Raw genomic sequence first — 12,992 nt, 5'->3', positions numbered from 1 at the left:
GTAAACATTGGTTCATAAGCTGAACCAAAATTTGTGAACATTGGCGACTATTGGGATGAAGATATAGTGGATAAGGTCACTGAATTATTACATGGATATCAGGATTTATTTCCAACTAAGTTCTTTGACTTGACATGGATAGTAGGAGATTTGGGTATGATGAAGATCAATATGAAACCTTATGTGAAGCCAGTTAAGCAACGTCCATATCAATTGAATCCCAAATACAAGGAAAAGGTAAGGGAGGAACTCTATAAGATGCTTATAGTTGGAATAATTGAGCCTGTAGAAGAATTTGAATCGGTCAATCCTATGGTGGTCCAAGAGAACAAAACAAAGGGTGATATTAGGATCTGCATAGATCTGTGAAAATTGAACGATTCATGCATACATGATCCATTCCCTACACTATTTATAAATGAAGTTCTCAAGAATGTTGGCGGAAAGGAAGCTTATTCATTTACAGATGGATTCTCAGGATACCACCAAATTAATATTATGCAAGAGGATAGAAGTAAGACTAAATATCAAAAAAATGTACTTTTCTGCAGAAGGAGTTGATTTATTTGGGCTTTGTAATTGCAGAAAATGAATTGAAGATGGATCTGGAGAAGATTGCGGCGATAGTTAATTGGCCATCTCCGAAAAGTTTATTTGAGGTACGTAGATTTCATGGACTAGCAAGTTTTTACCGGAAATTCATAAGAAATTTTAGTGAAATTTGTGCACCTATGTTGGATACAATTAAAAAGGTCAGTCACCCTTTTCGATGGACGGATGTAGCGGAGAGAAGTTTTCAGCTATTAAAGAAAAATATCACAGAGAGTCCAATCCTGAGATTTCCAGACTTCAAGAAGCGTTTTCAGGTTTGCTGTGATGCTAGCGGTATGGCTATTGGAGCTGTACTTAGCCAGGAGGATAAGCCTATTGCATTTTTCAGCGAGAAGCTAAGTGAAAGCAGACAGAAATATTCGTCCTATGACAAGGAGTTTTATGTTGTTATACAGGAATTAAAACACCGGAGGCATTATTTTCTGGGAAATGAATTTGTATTATTTTCAGATAATTCTGCGCTATACTATGTAATGCAACAACACAAGCTGACCCACAAACATGCCAAATGGGTGGAATACTTGTAGAGTTTCACCTTCGTGTTGAAAAAAATCAGCGAGTAGGCCAACAAGGTGGCAGATGCACTGAGTAGGAGAGCTTTACTTCTGCAGGAGAGTACTGTGCAAGTGCTAGGTTTTGAGCACTTGAAAGATTTATACCAGACTGACACAGATTTTAAGGAGGCCTATGAGGCATGTCAGAATCCCTTGGTGAGAGATAACAGTCCATGGTTGGACTACAAATTGCAAGAGAAATTGTTGTTTAGAGGGGACAACTATGCATTCCTGACTGCTCGATGAGGGAGAACATTATTCGGGAAAAGCACAGTGGAGGTCTAGCGGGACATTTTGGCATGGACAAGACACTCGAGCAACTCAGTCATTTCTACTTTTGGCCAAAGATGCGAAGGGATATACAATGGTTTGTGACCAGATGTAAAGTGTGCTAGTTGGCGAAGGGTCACAGTCAAAACACGGGACTGTACACACTGTTACCTGTTCCAGGTAGGCCGTGGGACTCAGTCAGCTTGGACTTTGTCTTGGGTCTACCTAAGACACAACGAGGTTATGACTCATGATGGTAGTAGTGGACAGATTCTCGAATATGGTGCATTTCATCCCTTGTAGAAAAATCAGTGATGCCACTCACGTGGCCCACCTTTTTTTCATAGAGATTGTTAGGCTACATGGGTTGCCTAAGTCTATTCTTTTGGACAGGGATGTGAAGTTTACGGGACACTTTTGGCACACCCTATGGAAGAAAATGGATACACATTTGAGTTACAACTCTACTTATCACCTACAAACCAACGGATAAATAGAGGTGGTAAACAGGAGTCTGGGAAACCTGCTACGAAGCTTAATTGGATAGAATTAGCGGATGTGGGATCGAGTGCATGCATAGGCAGATTTCACTTATAACGACTCGCCTAATCATAGTACAGGCTATAGTCCATTTCAAATCTTGTATGGCATGCATCCTCACAGAGTGCATGAGTTGCGAGATCTTGGACTGCAAGAAAGGCAAAGCGCGGATGGAGAAGATTTCGCTAACATGATGAGGGATTTGCATGAGCAGGTGAAAATTAAATTGTAGGACAACAGCCAAAAGTATAAACAGCAAGTAGATTTGAAGAGAAGGGAAGTACAGTTCGACATAGGAGATGAATTCCTCGTGCATTTGTGCAAGGAACGCTTTCCTAAAGGCGCGTACAATAAGATGAAATATAAGAAGATAGGTCCTTCCAAAGTCCTCCGGAAATTTTCAACGAATGCCTATGAGATACAGTTGCCACCCAGAATAGGCATTTCGCCTACCTTTAATGTAGCAAACATGTTCCCTTACACTGCTGACCGAGAAGAAAAAGAAGAAGACAGAACCATGAAACCTACACAGAATACCCAAGAAGGAGGAGAAGCTTGGATGAGATATATGCCTTATGTTCCGCCTCCCAAGATCAAGAGCATTCTCAACACTCAGGTGGCCAAACGAACTCAGCGGAAGGAGTATCTGAAATACCTGGTCAAGTGGAAGAACTGCCCTACTGAGGACAGTTCATGGCTTGATGCCAGGCGGATTGAGAAGACAGGTTCTTCAGTCGAGGAGCTCATGGACTGGAGTCATGATTTATTTTTTGCCTGGGAGCCTAATGTAGGAGCATCCAGCTAAAGCACCATGATCGGGTGCTGGTCTCTGCCAGGTTGGAAAGTTGAGTTAACATCTTATTTGTCTTTTATGTTTAATTTGTCAGAGTATGAGGTAGGATTTTTGTTTTTATCTTAATCTCTGTATTAGTCAAACGTAGTTTGGTCGGTTAGGATTATTTACTTGTCTGTCTTTAATAAACCATGGAGTAATAATTGTCTTGTTATTTTAAGAGGAAAAGACAAATGTGTCTAAAAGGAAAATCTTGTCATAAAGACAGAACTGAATGCTTAATAGCTATGTAACTGTAAGGTCTACAACTGAAAAGTAACTGTACAGTTTCATTAACTATAAACAAAAACATATAAATGTAACAGTGAAAGTCATGTAGATGGTTCAACACTTCTTGCATTCTAGTAATAATAATAATAGAGAAAACAATTCAATCCATCTGTGTGTCCTACTTTACTTTCGTTGTGCTTCCTAATTAATGAACATCTAAATAGACAACATACTATTTACAGACCATTTCATTTGATTCTTTTTGTCTTTCCTGAGAAGACAGTCTTAACGACGAGACAGAAGAGCAAATGCCAGAACTAAGGCTTATATTTCTATTGAAGAAAACAACGTTGACTAAATAGGAGCGGCACAAATAAGTTCCGGTACGGCTCAAGCATCCATAGGCCAAATGATAATTTCTATTTTTGAAATTGACTGACAAACAAATTACCAGAGCAACCACAACATTCTTTCCTGTTCGTGGAAAACATTACAAGCATAGCCGTAAAGCAACAATTGCATTTCTAGGCGTAGAATCTAGATTAAAAAGAACAACGACCTAAGCATATAAATAACATTCAGGTAAATCGAACCCAACGTTCTTTCCTGTAGTTTTTCTTCAAGTTACAAAATCAAATGTATGAAAATATACAATAGCATTGCAAGACAAAATACAGACAGACATATAAGCCAGTGGACGACAAACCCTAGGTGAGGGTATTGAAAATTGTTTTTATACATAGCAAGTTACAACCAATAATAACTAGACAGTGGAAGCCCAAGACAACAAGACGACCAGAACGCCACCTACGGCCGAGAGTCACATTTGACAAGCATCGAGGGGAGACAAACCCTCATACCCAGAGGCCTATTCTAAAAAAAAACAAAGACTGAAGGTAATTCATGTTGGCGGAGCCTACCAAACAAAGACTGAAGTGCTCATTTCCAATACATCCAACCACAAACCCTAACACCCGCAGAGAAGGAAAGACATAGGTGTTAGCGCCACATTAATAGAGAAGATGAAACTAGAGTGCATGGAAAACAAATAACAGAGGTCACATCTATCTTACTCGAGGGATTTACAATGAGAACAGAGGATGAGCCTTCCACCCATGGGTTCCAACCAACTGCTGAGATGAAGAAGAAAACACGTTAGAAACTGAGGAATGAAAAAATTCTCTTGCGATTTTCAATCCATCTATGTGTCCTACTTTACTTCTGTTGTGCTTCCTAATTAACGAACACCTGAATAGACAACATATTATTTACAAACCATTGCATTTGATTCTTTTTGTCTTTCCTGAGAAGATAGTCTTAACAGTGAGACAAAAGTGAAAATGCTAGAACTAGGGCTTATATTTCTATTGAAGAAAACAACATTGACTGAATAGGAGTGACACAAATAAGTTCCAGGACGGGTCAAGCATACACAGGCCAAACGATAATTTCTATTTTTGAAATTGACTGTCAAACAAATTACCAGAGCAACCACAACATTCTTTCCTGTTCATGGAAAACATTACAAGCATAGCCATAAAGCAACAATTGCATTTCCAGGTGTAGAATCCATATTAAAAAGAACGGCAGCCAAGCATATAAATAACATTCAGGTAAATCAAACCCAACGTTCTTTCCTGTAGTTTTTCTTCAAATTACAAAAGCAAATGTATGAAAATATACAATATCATTGCAAGACAAAATACGGACAGACATATAAGCTAGTGGACGACAAACCATAGGTGAGGGTTTTGAAAATTGTTTTTATACATAGCATGTTACAGCCAATAATCACCAAACAATGGAAGCCCAAGACAAAAAGACGACTAGAACGCCACCTACGGCCAAGAGTCACATTTGACAAGCATCGAGGGGAGACAAACCCTCATACGCAGAGCCCTATTCTAAAAAAAAAACAAAGAATGAAGGTAATTCATGTTGACAGAGCCTTACCAGAAAAAGAATGAAGTGTTCATTTCCAATACATCCAACCGCAAACCCTAACACCTGCAGAGAAGCCAACACACAGGTGTTAGTGCCACATTAATAGAGAATACGAAACTACAGTGCATGGAAAACAAATAACAAAGGTCACATCTATCTTACCCAAGGGATTTGCAGTGAGAAAAGAGGACGAGCCTTCCACCCACAGGTTCCAACCAACTGCTGAGACGAAGGAGCAAACATGTTAGAAACTGAGGAATGAAAAAATGCTCCTGCCATTTTCTCAAGGGTGATTTTCGCAGCATTTAAGGAATTCATTCATATGTTCTTGGCGGTCTACTTCGATGATCAGAGAGTGTTCAAGTTGGTCAAGAGACATATCTCTAGTCTACGCCTGATGTTGGATACATGTAGGAAGTATCAGATCTCTTGGAACTTGAAGAAATGCATTTTTTGTGTACCTTATGGAATATTGTTTATAAGAGGGATTCATGGTAGACACTGCTAAGATCGCCATCATTATCAATATGGAGCCCCTTAGAAACGTAAAGAAGCTACGTATGACATTGGGTCATACTGGGTACTATAGGAAGTTTATTAAGGCATACACAAAGATCATTGTGCCCATGGAGAAGTTGTTAAAGAAGGATGATGCGTTTTGTTGGGACGATGATTGTCAAAAGATCTTGGATACTATGAAGGAGAAGATGGTTACGGCACCAATCCTAGTATTCCTGGATTAGAAGAAGGAATTTCATGTGCATGTGGATGCGTCTTGTATAGCTTTGGGCGTCGTCTTAACTCAACTAGGGTAGGAGATATCGATCACCTGATTTCCTTCACCAGTCGAATACTATCTAAGACTGAGAAGAACTACTCAACCACAGAGCACGAAGGATTGTCCATGGTTTATGCACTACAGAAGTTCAGGCATTATCTTCTAGGCATGCACTTTAAAATGTACACAGACCATTATACTTTGAAGTACCTAGTCAATAATATTGTGTCGGGGGGGGGAATATGTATGTGGTTTCTCCTTTTCCAAGAATATGAATTTTAAGTGATAGTGAAGCCTGAGACATTGAATGTTGGACCGAACGACCTTTCTAGGATTGATAATGGAGAAGAGCCTACAAATATTGATGAAGGATTACATGTCATGCAACTCTTTGCTATCAAGATTGTGGATAAACATTTTGCATATATTATTCAATTTTTACCTATTGGCATAGCCCTTGATGGTTATACGACACAACAAAAGAAGGAAACAGTTTTTAGGGCTTTAGATTTTTATGTGATTGCAAGGAAATTATATAAGATGGGGTCTGATGAAGTTCTACGCTGATATGTACCTGAATACGAAAGACACCATATTCTAGCTTAAGCACATGGTGGTGTCGCTGGAGGACACTATGCAAGCAAGGAAACTGCACAAAGGATCATACAAGAAAGATTATGGTGGCCAATGGTACATAAAGATTCCAAGGAATACTACAATGCATGTGATGCATGTAAAAGGAATGGAAGACCATCGCAAAGGGATGAACTTCCATTAAATCCACAAGTCACACTACAAGAATTTGATAAATGGGCAATTGACTTCGTTGGAACTATCCAACCACTAGGAAAGAAGATGGGAGCACATTATATTATCATTGTGACAGAGTACTTAACTAGGTGGGCCAAGGCACAACCTATGCAGGATTGCAACGTGGACACTGCTGCGAAGTTCATATTTGAGTTTATTCTATCAAGGTTTGGATGCCTGAAGATTCTGATGAGTGATTGGGGTTCACACTTTTTGAACGAGACAATTGCAGCTTTAACCAAAGAATTTCAGATGTACAATCAGAAGAGTATGCCATATCATCCCCAGGCGAATGACACTATCTAAGATTTCAACAAGATCTTGGAGAATGCCCTCACAAAGGTCTACAATGTTAATAAGACTGATTGGGATGTGCGCATACCAGTGGTATGGGCAAATAGGAATACCTGTAAGAAATTGATGGGGCAAACGCCCTTTCAACTAGTTTATGGATAATAAGTAGTAATTATGATTGAATACATCATGCCTAGCCTAAGGATCATAGCAGTAACTGAGATGGAAGATTGTGACGTAATGGAGGAACGCCTAATGCAACTCCTTGTGTTAGAGGAAGACCGATTTTTGGCTGGCTTTCATCGGCAAGAACAAAACGTTAGAGAAAAGGCATGGCACAATCATCACATTAAGAAGCACACTTTCAAGAATGGAAATTTGGTCGTGATGTATGACAACAAGTTTACCAAATTTTTGGGGAAGTTTAAGATGCAATCGATAGGACCGTATGTAATTAAGGATATTTGAGATGGTGGCACATTTTAGCTCACGAAGCTGAATGGGGAAGTATTATCGGGAAGGATTAATGGGAGCAAGTTGAAGGTTTATAAGGACGATCCTGCCCCTACGCAATGACTACATGGCCGCAGGAAAGTCTTAGTGCTTCTGGCAGTTGAAAGAAAGTGTAGGACTATAAACTACTATGTTGAGGAAAAAAATTATCGAAGAAGGAAGGTTGCTCGAGGTTTTGGAAGATCGCGCAGGTGGAAGCTGTGACAAGGTAGTTGCACCACAAGGAGGATTGTCGCGTGGCTTGCCTAGAAAGTGACCGTTGGAACAAATATAGTTGATTTGACAATGATTTTGCAGTTAAAAGGAGTGGGGGAAATGCATTTAAGGCACAAATCTAGGAAAATTTTCTGGCAAAGTCACATTTTTTAGGAAGATTTGTGGGGGAATGAACAATTTGAATTTTAATCTAGTTATAAATATCGCACCCCTCTCCACATTTGGACACTTTGCTTCTTAAGAAATTATTATGTGTTGTTGCACTTAAAGAGTCGAGTGTGTTGTTGAATGTTTAGTTACCTGATTTGGCAATAAGTTGAGAAAGAGTTCTTGAGGAGAGGATTAGGGAACATCATGACTGCAACACCGCTAGTCCCTACTATAGCACCTAGGTCGTTGAGGCCAAAGCCTACTTCCTCCACGGTAGGAGAGAAAAAGCAGAAAAGGCTGCAGCAGCCCCCGGTTCGACAATCGTCATGGAAGGTTCCAACTGAGCAAAGGCAGAAGGGTAAAATGGATAAAAACAAGTAACCTATGGAGCCCCAGGACTTGGGTGAAGAAGAGATGAATGATGGGGTTTAGAATATCAGCACCGAAGGTGCGGAGCCAATTTTTTGGTTTCCACTGTATATACCACCACAAAATCCTACCGCCAAAGTAACTAAGGATCCCGACTCTGTAAAATTCAAGGTATTCACGTCGTTGCTTCCGGAGGAAGTACCTATTGAGGGTGAATTGTTGGCCTAGGTACCATATCTGAAGATGGAAGATTGGGATTTGGGCAACCATGAGAAATTTCCACAACTGGAACCCAAAACATTATGAAGACAATATATTATGAGGAGGTGGGGCTTACAAGACTTGAACCAATGAAATGGGTGACCAATATTGAATGCACAGGGTTGCTCAATATGTTGTATGTCTCGCATTTTAGCTGAAGCATTATTAACATTATTTTTGTATGCCAGTTGTTGGCGTTGGTCCACGATGGGTGTTTCTGGCTGGGAGGGCCAATCCTAATTGATGACATGCTGATATGAAGAATCATAGCGCTTCCATATCAGGGTGTGAACCCCACATATTATTTTGTGGGGAATTCATAGGATAAAATGCTAGCAAATCAAATGAAAAAGGACTTTGAGTTGGTTAAGAAGTCACGGGGATATGCAATTAGTTCCATCTCAGATGAAGCTATGTTGTTGGTTGCACAAATTTTGGCAAGAAAAATCATGAGAAAGTGTCATGCTGATGACTTGTCGGCACCAGTGGTATCCTTAGCTATGTAGTGCAACAAGGGGGTTCAATTCAATTGGGAAAAGTACCTGTGCCAAGAACTCTTGGATGATTGTCTTGAAGCACAGGAGGAAGTAAAAGAATTCCACTATGCGTGGTTGTTATTGTTGATTGCACTGATAGATTGGAAGACACCAGAGGATTCACAGTTCCCCACGAAGGATCCAAAGTTGTGCGAGGCCACCAAATTTTCCTTGCTATGGGCAACAAAGGACCCTTCCTATTTCATTGAAAATAAGATGTTCTAGGTAATGTTTGAATTGGATTTTCAAATCATGATTAACCAGAAGCCAAGGTTTTCAACGAGTTTTTTCACGGGTTACTGACGCATTGCTGATTTTAAGGTATATTTCCACCATGTATACATCCGCGCAAGGTGCGATTTGATGAAGAAATGGATGGCGTTATTGTTTCTGGTTACCGAACACGATATCACACAGCTAGTCCTTCAATGGTTGACTGAATGGCTCCTTCCGATAGATATTTTAGATGGTATAACGGGGATTAGTAAAGAAGGCGCAAAAGGGACTAGTAAAGAGGAGTAGAAGGAAAAGAAAACGGTGACCATCAACCTAGAAAAGGATACCATGTAGGAACTAGAGCATGAGCAAGAAGAAGACAAACATATAGAAGAACCTGATCAGGGTACCGAAGACCCCTATGTAGACCAGAAGGAAGTTGATTCTCCCTTTATTGTCAAATTTCAAAAAAATCCAAGTACGGGAGGCACACATAAGAAGCACAAATCTGGTAAGTCCGCCAGCACGAAAGCCATGGTCCTCACTGAGGGGGACCTTGATGAAATTGGAGATACTATCAGGGCCACAAAGGAAGATATCTAGGGCCATATTTAAGAACAGTACTAGTCTATTTTAATGAAGGTCCATGAGGGCCTCAAATAATTGCAAGGTCAGGTGAGCCAGTTTCAAGTGAGCATGGTTCAAGTGATATCATCTCAAACAAGCGAGAAACCAACGACATCGAGTAGTGTGTAGTCAGTATTCACTTCAGAGGTCTACGTTATACCCCTACGTGATGGATCCTTACACCTGAGTGATGTCACAGTGCAGTAGAGCACCCATCCACCTAAGAATGTAAGTATTAATAGTGTGACACTCTCCCTATACACATTGCATGAGCTACAACAAGGTGTAGCAGATGAGCTTAAGGTGTAGGAGTATTGAGCTCTCATGGTGATCAAGGATGCGTAGATGACCAGTCAATAGATGTGCGATGAAAATTACAAAGCTCTCAAGGATAGCGATGAGGTAGTTATGAGAAGGGCGCAACTGGATTATACCAAATCCAGAGTATGCAGTGAGCTTCCCTAGCTCCAAATTCAGTCTAAGGTTGTGTCGATGAGCCAAAATGTACCGCCAATGTCTAAGGGGGTCTCCTTGGTGTAAAGTCCCAATTAGACTTCACACCGTTTAGAATAGGAGCCCCATCCGGTATGTGGGCTCGACTGCCACCATGAATGTTTTTTTCTCTTGGTTATCAAATGAGAAGTTGCCAGAGTGGGGCGAGAATGAAGTGTTCAGACAGTGAAACAAAATCAGACCAAGGTTGGTGAATTGCAGAAATAGGTTTAAACAATTCACAACAATGATAAGAAGAGATAAACGATGAGGGCTATTAGCAAGCTAAAACCCCATCAGACATAATAAACAGGAACGTTCTGAAGGTCAATTACGAAGTAGTTCACAATAGGTCACTGACATGGCAACGAACAAGTAAACCCAGATTCTTAAGTGAAACATACATGCAAAAACTATGTATCAATACATAACATCTTGTGTATATGAAAGAACTCATACGGATATGGCGAGGTACCAGACAGCTAATACAATCACCATGAGTCAGCATGTGAATTAGTGCAAAAATAAAAATAAAACATCTTATTAATATTACTGCAACTTCAAATACATATCATGCAACTGGTTAATACCGAGTAGTGGAACATGGACTGTTCATACCATCGCCTGGTATCAAAACCCTATCCCTACTGTAAACCTACTCTCCTAGATACCAAGAGCTGAGTGACCCTAGCTCTCAAGCATCAATCAACTATCTATGTTGGCCTTAACGCAAGTGCTAAAAGTCCCCTAATAGTGAGGGATGAGGGAAAATTTATAGAGGTCAAGTGACCATTCACCTACCATGACCTTTGGCCTTCCCTCATGCCCTTTCAGCTACCTTCATGCCTCTTGAGCTTCCTCACTACTCTCTCATTCCTACTGGATAGTACAGGCTTAATTTCTCTCAGCTTAACTACTGGCATCATAGGAGAGCATTTACATTATGATAAAAAGAAGAAGAAGATGTAGAGGGTTCTTGTAGACCCCAGAATTCTTGTCACCAAGGTGGTTTCCAAAGTACAAGACAAAATTGTGTGGTTCCTTGGCTACATGGAATGCCATTGCGGTTGTCATTGTGTCTCGATCAACCATGCTAAGCCGACTTATTTACTAGCTGGACATCCTAGTTACAGGTATTCCCATGAGTAACCTTAGATCTCTCCTTGTTGGCTTGTTGGGGCTTGACCCAGGTTCAAAGTTAATTAGCCAACAAATCCTTGTACTACTGGCCCTTTCGATAACAGTCTGTGGAGTGTGGATTGAGGTCTCACCTGAAGTAGTATGGGGGGTGCTGGAACTAGGTTTTCACACCCTTGAGATGTCTGAGGGGTTGATTTGGTCCAATTGAGAGTCCCTTTGCACAGGTTACTTCGCGCGCTTCTCTGGCCTTCATGCCCTTATATATTCACCTTTGCACAACCCTAACCAGGGGTTGTGGGCCTTTCGCACTGTTGGAGAAACGATCTGCACTATTTCCCTAAGTCACACCCGAGATCTTACTTATCTTCTTATAACAGCTAGTTATCTTTGCGTAAATAAATGCCTTATACTATATTTACTTATTCAGCATATTCATATGAGTTTGTGCAGTAAATAAATAGTAAAATTGCAATTCATACCCAATAATATACAAAACAGGAAAAGATACACAGAAATATGGTAAAACTTCTCTTTTATTAATTCTTCCAACAAATACAGATTCGACCTGCACTGGGCACTCAGCTGCAGGGGTCTGCACACTCTGCTGCGGACTACTAGGCCTCTGCGTACTCAGCTACAGAGCCTTCTCCTACCCTATGACCCAAAGAAGCAACTCTACACTTCGACTCAATACTTTATCGAAATCTTAGATTCATCCCTGCTTCCCTTCTTTCTAAACTTAGAGCCTCGATCTATGGGTAGATCTTTCAAACCGACATTACATTGAGAAAACAAGGGTGGACAACCATATGACTCTATTACGACTTTGCACTCCGTGCCCACAATTTGCGGAGTCTTTAAGATGGACTTAGTCAAAACTTCTGATTTAAGCCCCAAAACAAGCCTTGGGGGGATTACACGCCCAACGGGCCCCCAATAAAAACATCGTGACTCGCCCTCGAGTCACTTTTTCGGTGTGGAGATCTTTGTGTAGAGACCCTCCAACTCTGCTTAGACAGCAGTGCATTGAGCGGCTACCTGCTAAATCTCTTGTACTCGTTGTTCAGAGACCGCAGTGTTGGAACTACTCCCCTACATCTATTCCTACGTCTCTTGCATTTGTGCGAGCTTGCCTTCAATTGCTTCTATGACGACGAAGGCCTCATCGATCCAAGGCTGAACACACGCCTTCAAAACTACTTCTTTGTGTTGTGGTACATCCACTTGCTCTTTAAGCGCTTTGGACCATTTCATTCGCGCGAGCCTCTAAGTGAGGTCCACCGTCTGTGTGGTCCCTTTGATGCTATCATACTGCTACTGGAGCTCATGCGCCTCTATCTCTAAGCACTGGATGTTTGGGTCCTCCTACATATTGGTGAGGATCTCGAATGATTCTTCCCACATTCTAGTGCAGTGCCTTACTGCGTTGTTGATCTCTTCCATCCTCGATGTAATAGCATTGGCACGATGTTCCCTTACTTCTGGAGGAGTGGAGGACTGTGCCTTCAATTGCAGCTCTGTTATCTGAAGGTTCAGCTCCAACTAAACCTTATCCATTTCTTCTCGTGCCTTGCGCACCTCTGCTGCTAATCTATGGATGTGTGCCT

Source organism: Pinus tabuliformis, chromosome 7 (assembly GCF_031772625.1).
Source record: "Pinus tabuliformis cultivar Carrire ecotype Pingquan chromosome 7, CPIR1, whole genome shotgun sequence".
In the NCBI taxonomy this organism is placed as follows: Eukaryota; Viridiplantae; Streptophyta; class Pinopsida; order Pinales; family Pinaceae; genus Pinus; species Pinus tabuliformis.
This window is presented reverse-complemented; position numbering follows the sequence as displayed.